General features: G+C 31.9%; 1 long non-coding RNA gene across 7 annotated transcripts; it reads right to left on the reverse strand.

Annotated features, from left to right (window-relative positions):
* Positions 1 to 624: 624 nt before the first annotated feature.
* On the reverse strand, positions 625 to 15,248 carry LOC120078270 (uncharacterized). Of its 7 annotated transcripts, none has more exons than XR_005481968.2 (5): positions 14,655 to 15,199; positions 10,313 to 10,742; positions 9,718 to 10,179; positions 5,758 to 6,051; positions 625 to 1,700 (listed from the first exon to the last, which is right to left on the reverse strand). It is a non-coding gene; the product is annotated as an uncharacterized LOC120078270 (long non-coding RNA). The 7 variants fall into 7 exon arrangements; XR_016529569.1 differs by having other exon boundaries at positions 626 to 1,700; positions 5,758 to 5,951; XR_016529570.1 differs by lacking the exons at positions 625 to 1,700; positions 5,758 to 6,051 and adding an exon at positions 15,230 to 15,248 and having other exon boundaries at positions 9,550 to 10,179; positions 14,655 to 14,759.
* Between the last annotated feature and the right edge of the window lie 3,491 nt (positions 15,249 to 18,739).

Here is an 18,739-nt window from a genome sequence, read left to right on the forward strand (position 1 = left end):
ATATCTATCACTGATAGACAGTGACATTTTGTTATATTTATAAATATTTTGGTTCATTTTACTATATTTAAAACAACCCTAATTTTTAAACACTTTTAATATTTGTGACATCTATTATATATAGAGAATAAAAACTTTAAAGATTGATTAGACATTCCTTAGAAATTTATTAGAGTAAAAAATGGAAAGTTTGATGGTCATAATTTTCAAAACTTAGAGGCTATAAAATATGGGTTAGCAGATTCATTCTACATTACAAAGTAAGAAGTTATTGCTTTCTTAAAAAGAAAATTAAATAATAAAAATAATAAAAATATCCATGAAAAACAATCCAAATATTGAAACCTATAGTCCTAAGCATAAAAGGAATCTCCAGCGTGCACTAACAACCAATGAAGTTCATCAATGCAACAACTTAATAAAATATATACAATAAGATCACATATATTTTATATTTAATAAAAAAAACTATATACAAATATATATAATAACGTAATTTGAGGGGACATCTAGTCCTGATCCTTAATAGATCCGCCCCTACGTACACATTGAACTTGGCTATAAAGCCTAGACTAGATGTCTATAAACTTCAATCTTGGCTAAAAGAAGAACTCAACCTTGAAGATTCATACTCCATTTTCATTTCTACACAAACTCTGATCTCCATGATTTTATTTTGGATAAATTGTAAAAATCACCCCTAAAATATGGAGATAGTGGCAATTATTGCCTCAAACTTTCACTACAACAAATATGACTTATTATAGTTCTTGAACATAGCCTTTTTAAAAATAGGCTAAAGAAACTCTAAAAAAAAAAAGAAAAAGAAAAAGAAAGGGAAGATGTTAAAAATCAAAATTTGGAATTTCGTAGTTATCCGCCCAAACAAGCAAAATTTTGGCCGCCGCGCACTTCACCCCTTCTTCAAACAAACAAAACCCATATTTTCTTTTTCTCTATTTCTCTTCTTTCCTTTCTTTTTCTCTATTTCTCTTCTTTCCTTTCTTCGTCTCTCCACATAAAATACCAATCTTCTTTCTCTCAAATCTCAACCCTTATATTCTCAAATTAGAACTTTCAACACTTGAAACCCATATCGTTCTCATTCCTCTCTTTATCATTATCAACTTCGTGCAATTCCCTAAAATGTATGCCTGCATTCTACTTCGACGACTGATTTTCCATCGTCTCTGTCGGTTGCAGCAACTTTGGTGAGTGTGATTTTCCTCTCTTTACTCATACTTAGATCCATTTTCATTTTCTTTTTTATTTGATTTTAGATTTTCCTTTTTGCGTTTTTCCATTGGCAATTGATTACTATTTGTGTTTGGTTGCTGTTCGATTATAGTTTCTGCACTTGAAGGAGATTGAGCTAGCTAAATAGAATGCAATTATGTATTGGGTTTTGTTTCCTCTAATGGTTGATGATTCTGTAACTCTAGTCTAAAAATTTTATGCTAGAACCTGATCCTCGATCCGGTCCAAAACTCGATCTTTGATCTTCACTGTGAAGAACTCGATCCTTGATCAAACTCGATTCTTGATCGAACTCGATCCAAGTCTTGATCCAGTGTAGAACTTGATCCTTGATCGAACTCGATCCAAGTCTTGATCTGGTCCTCGATCTAGTCCAGAACTCGATGCTCATCCAAATCTGCCGCAAAACAAAACCCACTCGATGCTCCCCACTTGATGCTCATCTGCAAAATAAATGTTTGTATAAATAGATGCAACGTTTTTTCATATGTATTGTTATTTTGCATCTATTGTGTGTTTCTTTACCTCTTTCATTTTAATAAGTTCGTTTATTTGAAAAAACTATTATTGATTACTTTGTTATCTTGTGTTGTGGAATTTAGATTCTTGATTTTAACATTTTTTTTCTTTTTTCTCCCTTCAGTTGAGTAGTTTTTTACAGGCCAGGATAGAGGTATACAAATTATTCTTAATTTTTGAAAGAGTGAGGTACGTGATTTGCTTTTGACTTATTAATTAAAGGAGTTTATATTTATTTAAGACAAGTTTGTATAAATTTTTAAATTTCACATATTCTGATTTTGATTTAAATTTGTGTATGAGTAGGTGTTGTAATTAGTCATTTAGGACATGAATTTTTTTACTGTAGTTGATTGGCCTCAATATACTATCTTTGGTTGATATTGTTATCCAAATATGTGGGAATTTGGTTGCATCTTTAGTGAATTGTTGTGGTGCTGAATTGATCAATTTTTTTTGTGCTTAGTTTGTTGAAAGTAATAAATATTTCTAAACTTTTTTGTAATAAAAGTTGTGAGAAGTTGTATGTTTATATATTCTTAGAACTTTGTATAAATGTTAATTAACGCATGGATTTGAAAGATTTTTTAGTAGACAATCTATTTTAAAATTTGCATCAATCATGCCTATGCGTTCAACCTATGCTTAGTAATTATACTCTTCCTTCCTTTGCTAATTTTTAAAACGTAATTTTTTAAGGCAACGAAAGGGCTCTTATGGGACAACATTAACAAAAACAATTTTTTTGGAAGATTTTGGTATGAGAGAAATTCTAGGATTTTCAATGGAAAAGAAAGACCCCTTAGAGATGTTCTTGATTTATCCATCCATTTTCAATGCTCTTTTTTGGTGTAAAAGTCCAGAATTTATTGATAATGGTTCTCGTGAGAAAGGAAGTCATCACAAGATTGACAACAAATGTGGTTACGGATAAGGCATTCTACACCGATTCGAATAGGAGAGACTTTTAAAGCGAGTAATAACATACAAATGCTCAAATTTTAGTTTAAAACATCTTTTAGAGCATTTTGAATTATCGCTTTCTTATTCTTTTGATAACAATTTTCTTTTCTTCTCTCTTGTTCTACACTATTTCTCTTCTCACCTTTAATTATTTATTACTCTGTTTTTACCATGATTATTATTTATAGGTTCGTGACTATAGCCAAGAGTGGAATCTTTTTTCAATGAACCGCAGGTAGGAAATTAAAGTATTATTTTAGCATGTTTGTCATGCTTATTTTTTGCTTTCTTCTTAATGGGTAAACAAGTTACACTTTACTCTAATTTCAATCTATTATTAGAATTGTAAAACATCTCCATATTTTACATATTGTTCTGAATTTGTTTTTAACATATTTATTCAGTGTACCTTTGTTTCTATTTTATTACTATTTTCATATGTTTAGAGTTCATGACCATTGCTTATATTATTATTGCAAAATAAGTGACATTTATTATTTCAATGATCTATGAAGTTTAATGTCAAGTTATCCTTCCTAACTAATGCTTATATATACGTGTTACATTCAGAATAGCTAAAATGAATGATAGACTCATGAATTTAGAGGTAATTAAAGATTTAATAATTGTGTTTACGTAACTTTGTCGATTATTAATGAACCACATACTTTTAGGTTGTTTTGAGAGTCTAAATGACAATTATGTACTTTTTATATAGTTTTGACATTCAATTGTGGTTTTGGGAACCAATCTGATGCTAATTCACTTTTTATGTAGGTAGATGAAGATAAAGATGGAAGCTCAATTCCATGATGCTATAATCCTCAAAACTTGTTGAATTCTATATTTTGTGAACCTTATATAGTTGAAAATTACATTTGATATATATTTTGTATTATTGGATAATTTTTTTAGTTTCTAATGTAAATTGATTACTAAATTTCAATAATGAAAGGAAGTCATTGTATTTAATGCATACATTGTGAATTATTTCATATGTCTATTTAAATTAAAACAAGTGTTTGTAACGTAAATGGACATAATTTCAGTGTTGTTTGTTTTAACATAAGATTAAAGCTATATATATATGATATAATAATAGCCTTAAAAAAAGGTTATCATATTTCAAATAAAATATTAAGAAAACGCTATTATATAATAAAGATAGCATTGAGAGAAAGCTATTAAATGTTAAAGATAACTTTAATGACTAATGCTATTAGATGTTTTCATAACCATGTATACATGCTATATCTCCATACTCTATTATAGCATCCATTATAACGCTACAAAAAGCTATAAAAGTCCTAGCTTTTAATAACATGAGTTGTCAAGACCTTCGAAAAAGACTATGAAAGGTCTTTTATAACATTTTTCGTTAGCTATTCTATCCATTATTTCTTGTAGTGTTTTAATTATAAAAATTGGGCCCCTAAATTTCTGTAAGTGTTAAAATTGGACCCTCAAGCTTATAGTAATTATTGAAATTGGACCCATAAACGATTAAAATTCAACCCTCAAACTTATGCAAATGTTACCATTAATAAAATTATGTAAATTTCAAGGTCCTATTTGCCCAAATTTTAATGGTTATATAAGTTTGAGGGCACAACTTTTAAAATTAAAAGTTTAAGGATATAATTGTAATTACAATTGTATTTTAGAGATGATTTTTGTTTGGCCTTTTAATTTTCTGTATTTTTTGTTTCTGTCAAGCATTGTAGCCATCACTCTGAGTTCTTTCTATGATTTTTAACTTCTCTATGGACACCTAATTCAAAAGGAAGAAGGTGAAAGTCCTATTATTTTTCTTTGAAAGAGGATGAATAAGCTAGAAGATAAAGAAATCCTATGAGTTCTTTTGAGTGAAATTTAATTAGTTACTGTTTTCTTAATTTTTTAGCTTTATATTCTTGTTATTCTTTAAACTTCATCAAATTATATTGTTTCATTTTTCTAATAATAAAGTTTATTTTATACAACTAAAGTTTTTAGAACTTGTTTGGTAGACAATTTGAATTATGTTTTAGATTATCAGATTCATTTAGTAATATGTGTTTGGTAATTAATTTGGATTCTATTTTCTAAAACTGTTTTCTGATTCTATATCTAAATAATGCAAATTCTGAAAACATCTTTTATGTTTTAGGTGTATCTAAATTTTAAAAAATTTTAAATGTAAAGTTATATTATAAGAGATAAAAATATTAATAACTATAGTATTTAACATTGTAAACTCAATTCATTTTTCTTTGAGGTTAAAATATGTATTACCATGTATCATAAATTATATGAAACAAAATAATAATTATATAAAATTTTAATATAAAACATGTTAATTAATTAATTAATAATATGCTACAAAAATTAATTTAATAAAAGTTTATTTTCAATCAAATATTTAGTGGTAACTCTAGCTAGTGGAGAATATAAATATATTATCGATAAATGTCATATTTTATATACTCTTTGCCTTTGATTTAGTTAATTTTCATGCATAAAATAGGTCTTAAGTATGCCGTTATAACTCTGAGAGGTCCCAAATCAATCAAACTAGGTCAATGCATGTCTATATGCAATTTTCAGTACGTTTAGGGGTTTTCGGAATGAATTAGACCATTTTTAGTTCATTTGAGGTTTTTTGTACTTTTGCAGGAAAATGCCCAGATGCAAATGCATCGTGCTTTAGACCCAGTCAACACAGATTTCACAACTCATTATTTGTTGTTTATCTTTTAGTCTTTAATCGTTCTAGCTTTGACTCTAATTTCAACTAGGGCTCGAAGGAACGTGGATTTTGGTCATCACCCAATCACTTTGAATCTATAAGGTGGAGAAGTCATCAAGGAAGAATGTAAAGGAACTCTTATCAAAGAGAACTTATAAGCGGAAGCAAAATCGTTTCAAATTCATTGTGACAGAATTACAAGCATTTACAAACATACAAACTAGTTATGCATCTTCTATCAAATTACTGCGTACTTTAGAAATTAAATACAAAAATAACGAGAGACATACCTTTGAAGAACGTTTCTTCTAACTTTTTCTCGCTCTCGTGGAGTCTGGTACAATAATCTCTCACTGTCGCTTAGAACGCCAACCCGATCGTCTGGTCAACCACGAACAATTTTCTCCATGAACAGGAAACCTTTCAGACACCACCACTCAGTAACTTTGGTATTCTCGGAGTGAGAATCCAGGAGGTGTAGGCTCTGTTGGATTGGTAGAGTTTGGAGGAAACAACGATTGAACTCAACGACCAAGCAAGTGGAAGAGTATAATGTCTATCGTATAGACTTTGTGCTGGATCGTCTAGTAAAATTTTAGCAGGTACACAATCATTTAGGAAATTAGGCATGATTGTTTATACAATCGTTAGTGAAACTCACTAGCCATACTATTGTTTAGTAAAATGCTACACGATCGTTTATATAATGGCGCTTGTACACGTTTAGTCAAAAGCTTAGAAGGCTGTCATACAGTCTCTCGTGAGTTAAACGGATGGCTGTGTACTAAAAAATGAAGTGGTTCTTACAAAATGAAAATTTTTTCATTTTATCCTTCAGTTATGAAAACCGAATATAACCTCCCACTTTCACGCACGGTTAAGGAGAAACCACCAACAATTACCTAATAATTATTTTAATTATAAATAAATATAATGACTAATTTATCACATTATATTTATAACCTATAGTTTTAATAGTGCAACATTTAAAGCATAGTCCTTTTCTCCTTTACTTGATATAAATCATATTTATATCAAATTCCTCCAATTAATGTATCTCATGCATCATGTCAACTATATCATATATAATTGAACCAATTTAATCATATCATATATCAAACTTCCTCTTGTCAGTTTGAACACTTCAAACTGACCCAAAAACTTATTCTCAACTTGAATCCATTGAGCTACCAAGGGGACCTTATGAACCTGTAACTTGAAGCTCCAATAGTACGTGAATATCTGACTAAACTCTTTAGTCGCGAGATCTATCATCCATTAACTGTCGGGCACTCCACTAAAGATCGAAAAATGCACTCTTCTCACTATAGATATATTTCTATGTCCATCAGATATAACCAGTCAACAGTATGATAACCTTTCACAGATGTTCGTATGTACAATTGAGCCAATTTACCGTTTTGCCCCTATAGTTACATCTAACTCCTTAAGTGTTGGGTTTTATGTCTTAAAAACTCGCAATTTGTGAAATAATAAACATCTTTTATAATCAATATACATGTTATTGATCTCATAAATTGTATGAAAGTCTAAATCCAATAAACTAAGACCCATGACTATTGTATAAGTACTTGAACTTTATGTGGAGACATAAAAGTGGATCGGGTTCGAGTAAATAGTCAAAATGATCTATGGTACATGAATGAGGTTGGGTACCTTATAATGGTAACACTATTGGATGTGGCCTACTCTGTAATTGTTACAAAGAGTTGTAAAGTGCTACATACGATGTGATCCTAATTCGTACATGTTATGACATGAGAAGTGGGGGCGTCCTATGCAATGAGATTGCATAAGATCATGACCAAGAAATAAGTCACTCTTACTTTATAATGTTGTTTACTGTTTAAGACTAACTATTTCGCCTAGATAACTTAGGTAACTCGATCTTAATCCTAAGCTAACTATGAACTTCTATTTATTCGAGATTGCCCTTAGATTTGCATAGGTGAGAGTTGGCTCAACAGCCTCGGCTCAATAAGACTCCCATTTCAGGTGTAAGATCGGATAGATAGCTGAGGACATAGGGTGCAAGATGGAATTCACGTCTACCCGATTTAGGAATAGAAGAAAGGTTGTTCTCTCAAGTACTGAATCCAGGTCTTGAACAAGGGGTCCCACCCTCTCACTGGGTTGAGAGAGTTTGGTTTAGTGATTGGATCACAAACCAGTTGTTTATTAGAGGATTAGTAGGTACTTGAGGAATAAAACGTAATCTTGGGGGTAAAACATATATTTGACCCAGCCATTATTACGAACAACCTGTGAAAGGTCGACTTGATGATTATGGTTAAATCATGTGGACATAATATATCTACAGTGACGAGAGTGCAACTATGGGCTTTAGTGGAATGACCCCTTAGTTAACGAATGAAGATTAATTTGGTCTAATGAGTTTAGCCAATTAATCGCAGATTGTTGGAATCCATGATCTGTAGGTCCGCGAGGTCTCCCTACTAGCTCATAACGCACTAGCTCTAGAATAGCGTGATAAGTTAATTTGAAACGTTCAAATTAAAATTAAGAGAATTAGTAATTATATGAGATATAATTACATGTTTAATTTAAGAACTAAACGAAATAAGAGAATTTATATATTTAAATATGATTTAAATATATAAATATGGATATGTATTAAAATTAATTTAATATTTGATATTAAATTAATTAAGTTTTATTTAATAATTAATTTATGAAATTAAAATATTAAATTAATTAAGTTTTATTTAATAATTAATTTATGAAATTAATTAAAATTTTCATTTTTAAAATCAAAATAGGTTTTATAAAATCAAATTTTTATTTTTGAGATAAAATTTGAAAATTAGAAAACAAAACACTTAAATGGAAAATGTTGATTTTCCATTATCCATCTTTCAAGTAGCTCACACAAAATGCATTCAACCTTGCCTTGTCTTCTTCAAGCATGAGCTGCAACTCATGCAAATCTCTCCTTTGCACGTTGATCTGCAATATAATGAAGAGATTGCAGGAAAAATCGGGCATGCAATCTATAGAGAATTTTAGAGAAAATTCGGTTTGAAGAAAGGTTCTTCAACAAGATTACTGCAGTGAGCATTTCTCCTTCATCCCTTGATTCAAGCTTATTTTGAGTCCCACAACTCAATCTAGAGCACCAAGAGAATAGTGGAGAAGATCTTGAGGCGGTCTACAACAAGATTTGGAGAAGATAGCAGGTCGAGAAGGAGCTTTGAAGAAGTTCAACAAGAGATATGTCTTGAAACTTACTTGTTTTTCTACAAGAGCATGCTTAATATTTTATCAAAATTAGTGAATTTGAATGCTTAGATGATCCTTGTGCTTCCTATGTTGCTGATATAATCCTACATTAAGTACCATTGATTCCTCTAACGAATAATACATCATAGTTCTACTATGAGTGGACATCTCTCAGGCCTTGAGAAGGTGTGTGGCGCCACATCGTTCAAGTCCCAGAATCAGCCCTTAAGAGAGCAATTTATCTACTTACCCCTACTTTGAAAAATGAGTGAATTCCATCTTATGTAGCTGAGTTCCCAACTCCCTAATCAGACGAATCTCCAAAGTGGTAGGTTAGAGTAGAATTTACCTTGAGAAAGGTTGAATTCATTCAAGAGGGCATCTTAGTTGTGTAGGCTTGAGTCAAAGATCATTGTTAATGTTTCTTCAGCCCGTTTTCTTTTAGTTCTTCATTGTTTTTTTTTATTCAATTTATTTCATTTCTTGAATTGCTACATTTTAACCCATAAAATTTGATTTAGTGACGTTTGTTCATCCTAAATCTACTTATGGGCTTATTTTTTAAGGGATTCATTCATGTAGATGCCCTAAGGATTATATGGCTTAAGCAAATGCGTCCCCATTATATTGCATTCATACTTTCTATTTCTTTTGTTGAAATATTATTGTCCTGCTAGGTTAAATTGACGTATAAGCGAAATTTACAAAAGAATATGAGACTAAACCCTAGACATAGGTTGTCACGTGCTCTTTGATATAAGACAACCATAAGACTAAGAGATTGCATGAATTCGTCTAAGATTCAATTAGCTATAGAGATATAGGATCAATTGCTTAGTCTTTTAAAAGAACTTTCAAAACAATACTGAATAAGAGTTTTTCTTAGTTCGCAGAACAGTGATGCAATTACGATGCAACCGCATAGCCTGAGACAGTTTATCTATAAGTTGAAGCATAACTTGTAATCCCTGTTTCTTATTATTGCTTACCTTTAATAATATTCGAAACCAACCCTCAAAATCACCTATTGATCCATTCCTAATTGGTTTGTATTGAACAACCTATTGAAAATGTGAACCAAAAACACCAAGCTCCTCTTTAGCTTTCTGTCTTCTTAGCCTCTATTCAAACAAACAGAAAACAGTTAGCAAGTTGTTACAAACTGTTTTCTGTTCCTCAACTATCTGTATAAAAATAACAGTGTAAAAAATATATGTAAGGTTTTTGTTTTCATTTTTAGTTATGAGAAATCAGTGAGTATTTTTAGGGAGGGAGCTATGGAAGAGAAACTTATCTGAGTGCTTTTGTAATCTTGAAGTCTTTGAATTGAAAAACTTGAGGATCTCTTTAAAGTAGATGTAGGTGGAGCTAAATCACTGAACCACTATACATTGTTGTGTTCATCTTTCTTTCATCTCCTTGAATTTTTTATTGCATGTTCATCTTCTTCACTGGAAGTTAAGAGTTCGAGGATCAAAAAGCTTAACCCTCGCATGAACAGTAGAGAGGAAAAAGGTAAAAACATTTTCATTTAATTTTCTTATTTCTGACACAATGAATTGAAGTAAGAGAATGGAGACTTACCTTATGACATGTTTGCTGATGAGCAATATGGCCTAAGGAGCTCCACACACATTAGCTACCACCTTCAGTTTATGTTTTTGGTTCAACTCAGTAAAAGGTCTTGTTTTTGGGCCTGAAAGTTCCTTTCTTTTTGGGTCCATTTTTATCAACTGGTATCAGAGCTATATGATAGCTTCTTGGTGTTTTTGAAGCCTCAAATCTGTTTTCTTGAACCTCTTGAGAGATCATAGACCAATTTCTTGAAAATTTTGAGATAACACAAATCAGATTCTTAAAGTTCTTGGAATGGCCACTACTAAATTCGAAATTGAGAAGTTCAATGGAGTTGGAGATTTTGCACCATGGATAAAAAAGGTCAAGGTCTTTTTGATCTCACAAAAGGAACTGGAAGCTTTGGATAATCTGAAGTCTCTGCCTACCTCTTTAAGTGCTGAAGATAAGCAAAAACATGGGAAAAATTGCACATGGAACTCTAATACTCAATATTTTTTATAGTATTCTCAGACAAGTTATAAATGAAAATACTGCATATAAAGTCTGGGAGAAATTAAAGGATCTCTATGATTTAAAAAAAAAAAAAAAAAAAAAAAAAAAAATCTTTCTAACAAGTTGTACATCTGAGAAAGGCTCTTCTCCTTCAAGATGAATCATTCCAAGCCCGTGAATGAAAATCTAGATGAATTCAAGAGACTTACAAATAAATTTAATCAATCCAGGGAGAAATTAGGAGCATAAAGTGAAGTTACCTTGTTGATTAACTCACTACATGACACTTATAAGGAGGTAAAAATAACTCTGAAGGATGGAAGAGAGATTGTGACATTAAACACTGTCATTACAGCCCTAAGGAGTAGAAATTAAAGTTGCAAGCAGAAGGAACGAGTGCTGGTGGTGCTGAGTCCCTATTCACTAAAGGCAAGAATCAGTTTAAGAAGAGCTCTTTCAACAAGAATCAGAAAGTGCATAAAGAGAGGTCAATCTTGAAATGCTTTATCTACCATAAGGAAGGGCATTTCAAGAGAAATTACCTTGAAAGGGGAAAGCATCAGAGAAGAGATGATAACAGAAGATATAAGCCATATGGTAGAGATGATTCAACCAGAAATAGAGACTTCAGAAGTGATGAACAAAGGAATTCAAGGGAGTATGGGAGAAATCAGAGGCCTGCTGGAGAGGAAACCTATTACACTGAGGTTCTTGCTGCTGCAAACAAGAAGGCCATGGACTCTGAAACTAAGGAGGGAGACTGGGTCTTAGACTTAGGATGTACCTATCATATGACTTCCAAAAGGAGCTGGTTTGTTGATTACAAATCAGAGGAAAAAGACTCGATTTACAAAGGGAATAACAATGAGTGTGAGATCACTGGTAGAGGCTCAATATTACTAAAACTCTTAGACAGTAGAGAGTACTTTTAAGAGATATTAGGCATGTTCCAAATCTTAAAAGAAATCTCATCTCTTTGGGCATGCTTGATAATAAGGGCTATACATTCATTGGAGAAAGAAATGCTTTGAAGATAGAAAAACAGGGAAGGACAATCTTTGTTGGAAAGAAAATTGATAGTCTATATGTTTTGAAGACGGTTAATCAATCTAAGTATGCTCTACTGTCAGAAATTGAGAAGGACAGTGAATTTGAGCTATGGCATAGAAGACTTTCACATATTAGTGAAAGAGGTTTAGATGAGCTCTTGAAGCAAGATTTGATTCAGTCTAGAGGCACTAAAAGACACAGTTTCTGTGAATATTGTGTGCTTAGGAAGTCCAAGAGAACGAAGTTCACAAAAGAGGTCCATTCTACCAAGGCCATCCTTGACTATATTCATGAAGAACTATGGGGTCTTGCAACAACTCCTTCCCAGGAAGGTTCCTGGTATTTTCTATCTCTTATTGATGATGTTTTTAGAAAAGTGTGGACTTATTCTCTTAAATCTAAAGATCAGACCTTTGAATGTTTTAAAAACTTGAAGACCAAGGTAGAAGCTCAAATTGAGAGGAAAATTAGATTCTTCAGAACTGATAATGGCCTAGAATTTCTAGGGAATAATTCTAACTCTCTTTGTGTTGAGTTTGGAATAACTAGACACAGGACAATAACCTATACTCCTTAATAGAAAAGAGTTGCAAAGAGAATGAATAAAACACTGATGGAAAGGGTTAGGTGCGTGTTGTCTGAAGCAAATGTAGCAGGGGGCTTTTGGGAAGAAGCTTTAGCCACAAAAACCTTTATAATCAACAGAAGCCCTAGTGTTTCTGTAGATATGCAAACCCATAAAGAAAAATGGAGAGGAACACCCCATGATTTCTCAATCCTAAAGCCTTTTGGATTCACTGCCTATGTTCATATTAAACAAAGCAAGTTAAAACTTAGAGCTATGAAATGTATGTTCATAAAAGGAGTAAAAGGCTTCAAATTTTGGGACTTCAGCTCTAATAGAAGCCTAATCAGTAGAGAAGTAATCTTCAAAGAGAATGAGTCCTATACGGATTTTGAAACAGTAAGGCAATCAGCTAAGAAAGATCAGTTTGACCCTCTTTCCAGCTCATATGTTGAAGTTCATCCTAGAATTGAAATTTCTGTAACAACAGATGAACAAGTACAACTCTCAGATGTTCCAGGCACTTCTGAAGATAGAATTGAAAGGCAAACTAAGAATCTAGAAGACTATCTTCTTTCAAGAGACGGAAAAAAGGACCACCAGGATTTGCAAGGTTTGATTGCATTTATATTCACTCTATTGATAATGACAGTGAAGAACCTAACAGGTTTTAGGAAGCCCTTAACAGTGAAGAGAAAAATGAATGGCTTGCAGCTATGAAGAGTGAAATTGACTCACTAAACAAAAATAATATGTGGGAGCTGACTGATAAACCACTTGACAAAAGAGTGATTCCTTGTAAATGGGTGTATAAGAAGAAATTCTTGGGAGAAAACAATTAAGAAGTGAAATATAAAGTCAGGTTAGTTGCCAAAGGTAGCAAAAAGAAGGAGTTTTATTCAGAGATCTTCTCTCTAGTGGTGAAACACACCTTAATCAGGGTTCTTCTTTCTATTATGGCTTGTGAAGACCTTGAATTAGAATAGATGGATGTTACTACAGTTTTCCTACATGAAAGCTTGAAGGAGGAACTCTATATGGAGTAGCCTAAGGGTTTTGAGGTTCAAGGGAAAATTGAACTTGTTTGTAAGATGAATAGATCCTATATAGATTGAAGCAATCTCTTAAGTGCAGGTATAAGAGATTTGATGTCTTCATCAACAAAATAAATTTTATGAGAAGCCTTTATGATCCTTATGTCTATTACAAGAAGCTTATCAATGGTAGTCTAATCTATTTATTATTATTTATATGTAGATGACATGTTATTGGCAGGGAAAAGTATTTCTGAGCTGAATGAAATTAATAATTAATTGAAGGTTGAATTTGAAATGAAGAACCTAGGGTCAGCTAAAAGAATCATAGGTATGGAGATCACAACACAGAGAAGTAGAAGGAAATTATTCTTATCTCAGAGTCATTATACTCAAAAGGTGCTAGACAGGTTTATTATGTCTAATGCTAAATCAATAACTACTTCTATGGATCAACAGTTCAAGTTATCTGTCAATGACTCCCCTAAGGATCCAGCTGAGAAACAAACTATGTCTAATGTTCCTTATTCTAATGCCACAGGGAGTTTGATTTATTTGATGGTGTGCACTAGACCTGACCTAGCCTATAGTTCAAGTCTGGTTAGTAGATACACGGGCAACCCTGGCAAAAATCACTGGTAAGCTACCAAGTGGATATTTCGATACCTAGTAGGGTCAGTGAACATAGGTCTATTATATACAACCTTTAATGAACCTAAACTACTTCTAGAGAGGTATGTTGATCCAGATTTTACAGGGGAAAATAATAAAAGAAGGTCCCTAATAAGTTACTTCTTTATATTAGGAGGAAACCTTATAAGCTAAAAGTCTACCCTACAATCAGTAGTTGCTCTATCAACTACTGAGGCTGAATTTATAGTAGTTTCAGAAGTAATTAAGGAAACAATTTGACTACAAGGTTTAATTTCTGAACTAGGCTACATATAAGAATTAGTAGAGTTATTATGTGATAACCAGAGTGCAATCCATTTAACCAAAAATCAGCAATACCATGACAGAACAAAACACATTGACGTAAAGCTATTCTTTGTCAGAGACATTATAGAGAAGGGAACAATCAACATACAGAAGGTTAGAATAAAAGATAATGCAACTGATTTATTAACCAAAGCCTTACCAAGACCTAAGTTTGATCACTGTCTAAGTCTACTCAAAATAATAAACTTAAATAAAGGAAAATAATTACCGAATATTGAAGATCTTCAAGGTGTTTTTGCTTTAAGAGGGAGATTTATTAAAAATGTGAACCTAAAACACCAAGCTCTTCTTCAGCTCTCTGTCTTCTTAACCCCTGTTCAAACAAACAGAAAATAGTTAGCAAGTTGTTACAAACTGTTTTCTGTTCCTCGACTATCTGTATGAAAAAAAAACAAAGTGTAAAGAATGTATGTATGGTTTGGTTTTCATTTTTAGCTGTGAGAAATCAGTGAGTATTTTTAGAGAAGTAGGTGTGGAAGAGGATCTTATCTGAATGCTTTTATAATCTTGAAGTCTTTGAATGAAAAACTTGAGGATCTCTTTAAAGTGGATGTAGGTGGAGCTAAATCACTGAACCACTATACATTGTTGTGTTTATCTTTCCTTCATCTCCTTAAATTTTTTATTACATGTTCATCTTCTTCACTAGAAGTTGAGAGCTCTAGGATCAAAAGGCTTAACTCTCGCATGAACAAAAGAGAGAAAAAAGGTAAGAACATTTTCATTTCATTTTCTTATTTCTGACGCAATGAATTGAAGTAAAAGAATGGAGATTTAGCTTACCACATGTTTGTTGATGAGCTACATGGCCTAAGGAGCTCCACACACGTCAGCTACCACCTTAAATTTATGTTTTTGGTTTAGCTCAGTAAAAGGGCTTGTTTTTGGGCCTGACAGTTCCTTTCTTTTTGGGCCCGTTTATCAAACTCAGTCATAAAATAACTTAATTATTTTATTAGTCTCATGGGAGACAATATGTGGAATGCTTCGCTTTTACTATTTGCCACACACTTGACTTCAAACTCTAATGAATTAACATCCATAAGTATTGTGGTCATCAATTATCAAACACATTGAACAATTGTTTAATTGGAATACAAGTCGTTTTCACTAAAAAGCTTATTTTCAAATTTCTATTTTTAGAATGCCTACTAAACAAGTCCTTAATTTTCCTTTATTTTCGTTTATGCATTCTAATTCTAATCAACTCCTCGTTCTAGTTGTTATTTTTTGGTCTTCTTTTTCTAAGCACACTTTATATCTTTCTATTTTTCTTTCAATATAAACACTCCTTTATTTCTTCTTTATGTATTTTTCCTTTCTTTTAGAACTTCTTCTAGGGAATTCAAAATATGTCAAAACCCGAGATTTGAAGAAAACTCCCATATTTGTCACTTGTTGCTTTTGTTGTTAATCTAACTTGATCGTTTAAGTTAACATACCATGTCAAATCTGATGATATCGAAGGAATTTGGCCATAATAAACGGTTTTTGCAAAAGCAATATAGAAAAGTACCTAGACATAAGACTTAGCCTTTTTACTCTAGAAATAAGGCAAAATATACTCCTATTCCGACTTCCCCAGAGCCTCCGGTAGCACAGCCGAGACAGCGATGGGTTCTCTGCCCCTGCGGAGATGGAGCAACAGAAGTTTTGAGAATTCAAGAGAGACCAATTTAAGTTCTACATTTATTTATCAAGTTTCAATATAGAAGTACTTATTTAATTGTTTAGTCTTCTAAAAGCATCTTAGAAAGACTTGAATAGCTGTAAGACTTGGTTCAAGGTGATAAGTATTGAAATGGCAGACTACAAGCGCAATTCCAATCGCATACTGCTTAATATCCCTCTATGCTTGCAAGAGCAAGATGTGAGTGCATAATGGTTTTTTTGGGCACAACTCTTCTTTAGAGAAGAAACTGTTTTGAAACCCTCTTTCCCTCATTGATCTTTTTATCTATCTATTGTTCTCATTTTATTGTTCTTAGCTATTTCAATATCTTTACTTACTATATTTTACTTTATGCACACACCTAATCCAATCATCTTATCTCGGTTACTTTTGATCAGGCGGGCTTGTAAAATTGAATTCTTGTACTTCATTCTTAGTGGGATTCGATTCTTAGATATTGTCCATTTATACTATTTATTGATAGTATATGTTTAAACTAAGAGACTCGTCTCAACTCTCATCAAATTCTCAAGAAAGTGGAGTACACAAAAATTCGATTTTATAAAAAAACATATCAAGGTTTGTAGACAAATGTGAAGGTTTTATATGTAATTGAAAATAAGCAACGAGTAATTCAAAATGAAAGTAAAATAATAAAAATAGGCGTAAACACTCGAGAGATAAAGAGAAAATAAAACAATTTCAATCACAATATAGTAAATATGCAAACCATGCATTTGCAAATAGCCCAACTAAGTATAACTCTTATACTACAAATGATGTTCATGTGTGCACTCAAATCTTTTGATAAATATTTTTAAGAATTTAGAAAGTCAATCTAAACAAACTCTATATCACATCTCTCATCTTCTTCATTTTTTTCAGGTCTTCCCACGAAAAGATTTCAAGTCCAAATCTTATGAACCAGCCAAAAGAAGAAAGAAACACTATTGGACGAAGAAATTCACTTTTGAATTGCATCTAAAGACAAGGTCCCCACAAAAAAAGGGACCTAGGATAATTTCCTAAAAGAGGCCAAGGTATAATAACAAAACTCATCACAATTAAATGCCAAACCAATATAAAGCAATTGTGTTTATTTGGGTCTGAGAAGGCCAATAAGTTAAAGAGTGTAAAATGGAAATTTGAAAAGAATAAGAGAGGTTGACATGGACATCCTTAATTGTGACATCTCAACTGTACTCTCAACTACAATTCGGTAAATTTATCTTTTTCTCTTACTACGTCGTCTCTTCCAAAAGTTTGTCCCGTCCTGTCTTTATTTTACTTTGATTGTTTTTCTTTTTAAATTTTTCAATCCCATCATAATTAACTCGTAGCCACAAATTAATTTTATATCCACATGTCGATGTACGACGAGATTTTCGAAAAGATTTAATTAATTGAAAATAATATTTGTATTTGTATTTATGTGTAGTAAAGTAGGTATAGTCTTTAGTATGTACTCCTTTGATGCATTCTCTCAAATGTGGAATAGAGTTTAAACTCCCAAGTTTTTAATTTTTAGTAAGCTGTAAACTTGATATCGATTTGAGTTTCAGTCATCTAGAATTCAAGTTTAGATCTTCCAAATCTTTAATTTTCAAAAAGTTGTAATCTTGTGATCGTTAAGAACTTCAAAGTCTTGAAATCTTTCAGAACTTCAATTTTCATGTCTCTAAAGCTTCAGCATTTTGTTGTCAAATTTCTCCTCCAAAATGAAAGGCCAAAGCCTCTATTTATAGAGATTTTCCATGGGCAACATGGATTTGTGCTCATGTGTTTTTTTTTTTTTTTTTTTTAAAAAAAAAAAAAGATACAATCAGGGTTAGTAGATGCACCGAAATATCTCAATTAGGTTGAGACCTCCTTAGCACCATCATCATATCCCCAACCCATTCATTAATCAACAATAAAGAGGGATACAATCGTGCTCATGTGCTTTTGGGCTTGGGACCAATCTTCTTTTTTACTCAAATTTTCGTTATGGGTTTGAATTAGGTTGAACTTTTGACTTGAACGATTTTAATTACTCGACCCAATTTAATTTAAGATTTAAAGTGTAATTAGAGACCTCTAACTCAATTTATCGATCGTGATTCATGCTTAATCACTATTGAAGTTGATGAGCCCATTGTGGTCATCAAATGACTAGATTTAAGACATGTGGCATCTCTTAATTAACCATTTGTTTGTCTACAAATTTGAATTTTGGGTCAATAATTCTTAACTGGCCCAAAATTTAATAGGATTAGCTTTGGTTATTATGACGTGACACCTTGCAATTGGTTGAAATTTCTTGTCGATATTTTCATGCATTTGATATCGACATGAGAAGTGAATCGATATTTTCATTATTTTCTTAAATCACCAATTGACCCAAAAGTTTAAATTGGTAGGTTTTATCATATCATTTGACGTATTTCATAGAAATAATCACGAAACATAACAAAAAACAAGTAACAAGACATCACTAAAGTATATAAATGTAAATAGACTTGTTAGTTTATTTAAAAATCATAAAATGTTTATTTACTAATTGAAATTTCTTTTTTGTTATTATAATTTTTTTAAGAAATATTCATCGATATTTTAATTGATATCTCCATTGATATTTATGT

Source organism: Benincasa hispida, chromosome 5 (genome assembly GCF_027475165.1).
Source record: "Benincasa hispida cultivar pf3 chromosome 5, pf3_genome.v1.1, whole genome shotgun sequence".
Classification (NCBI taxonomy): Eukaryota; Viridiplantae; Streptophyta; class Magnoliopsida; order Cucurbitales; family Cucurbitaceae; genus Benincasa; species Benincasa hispida.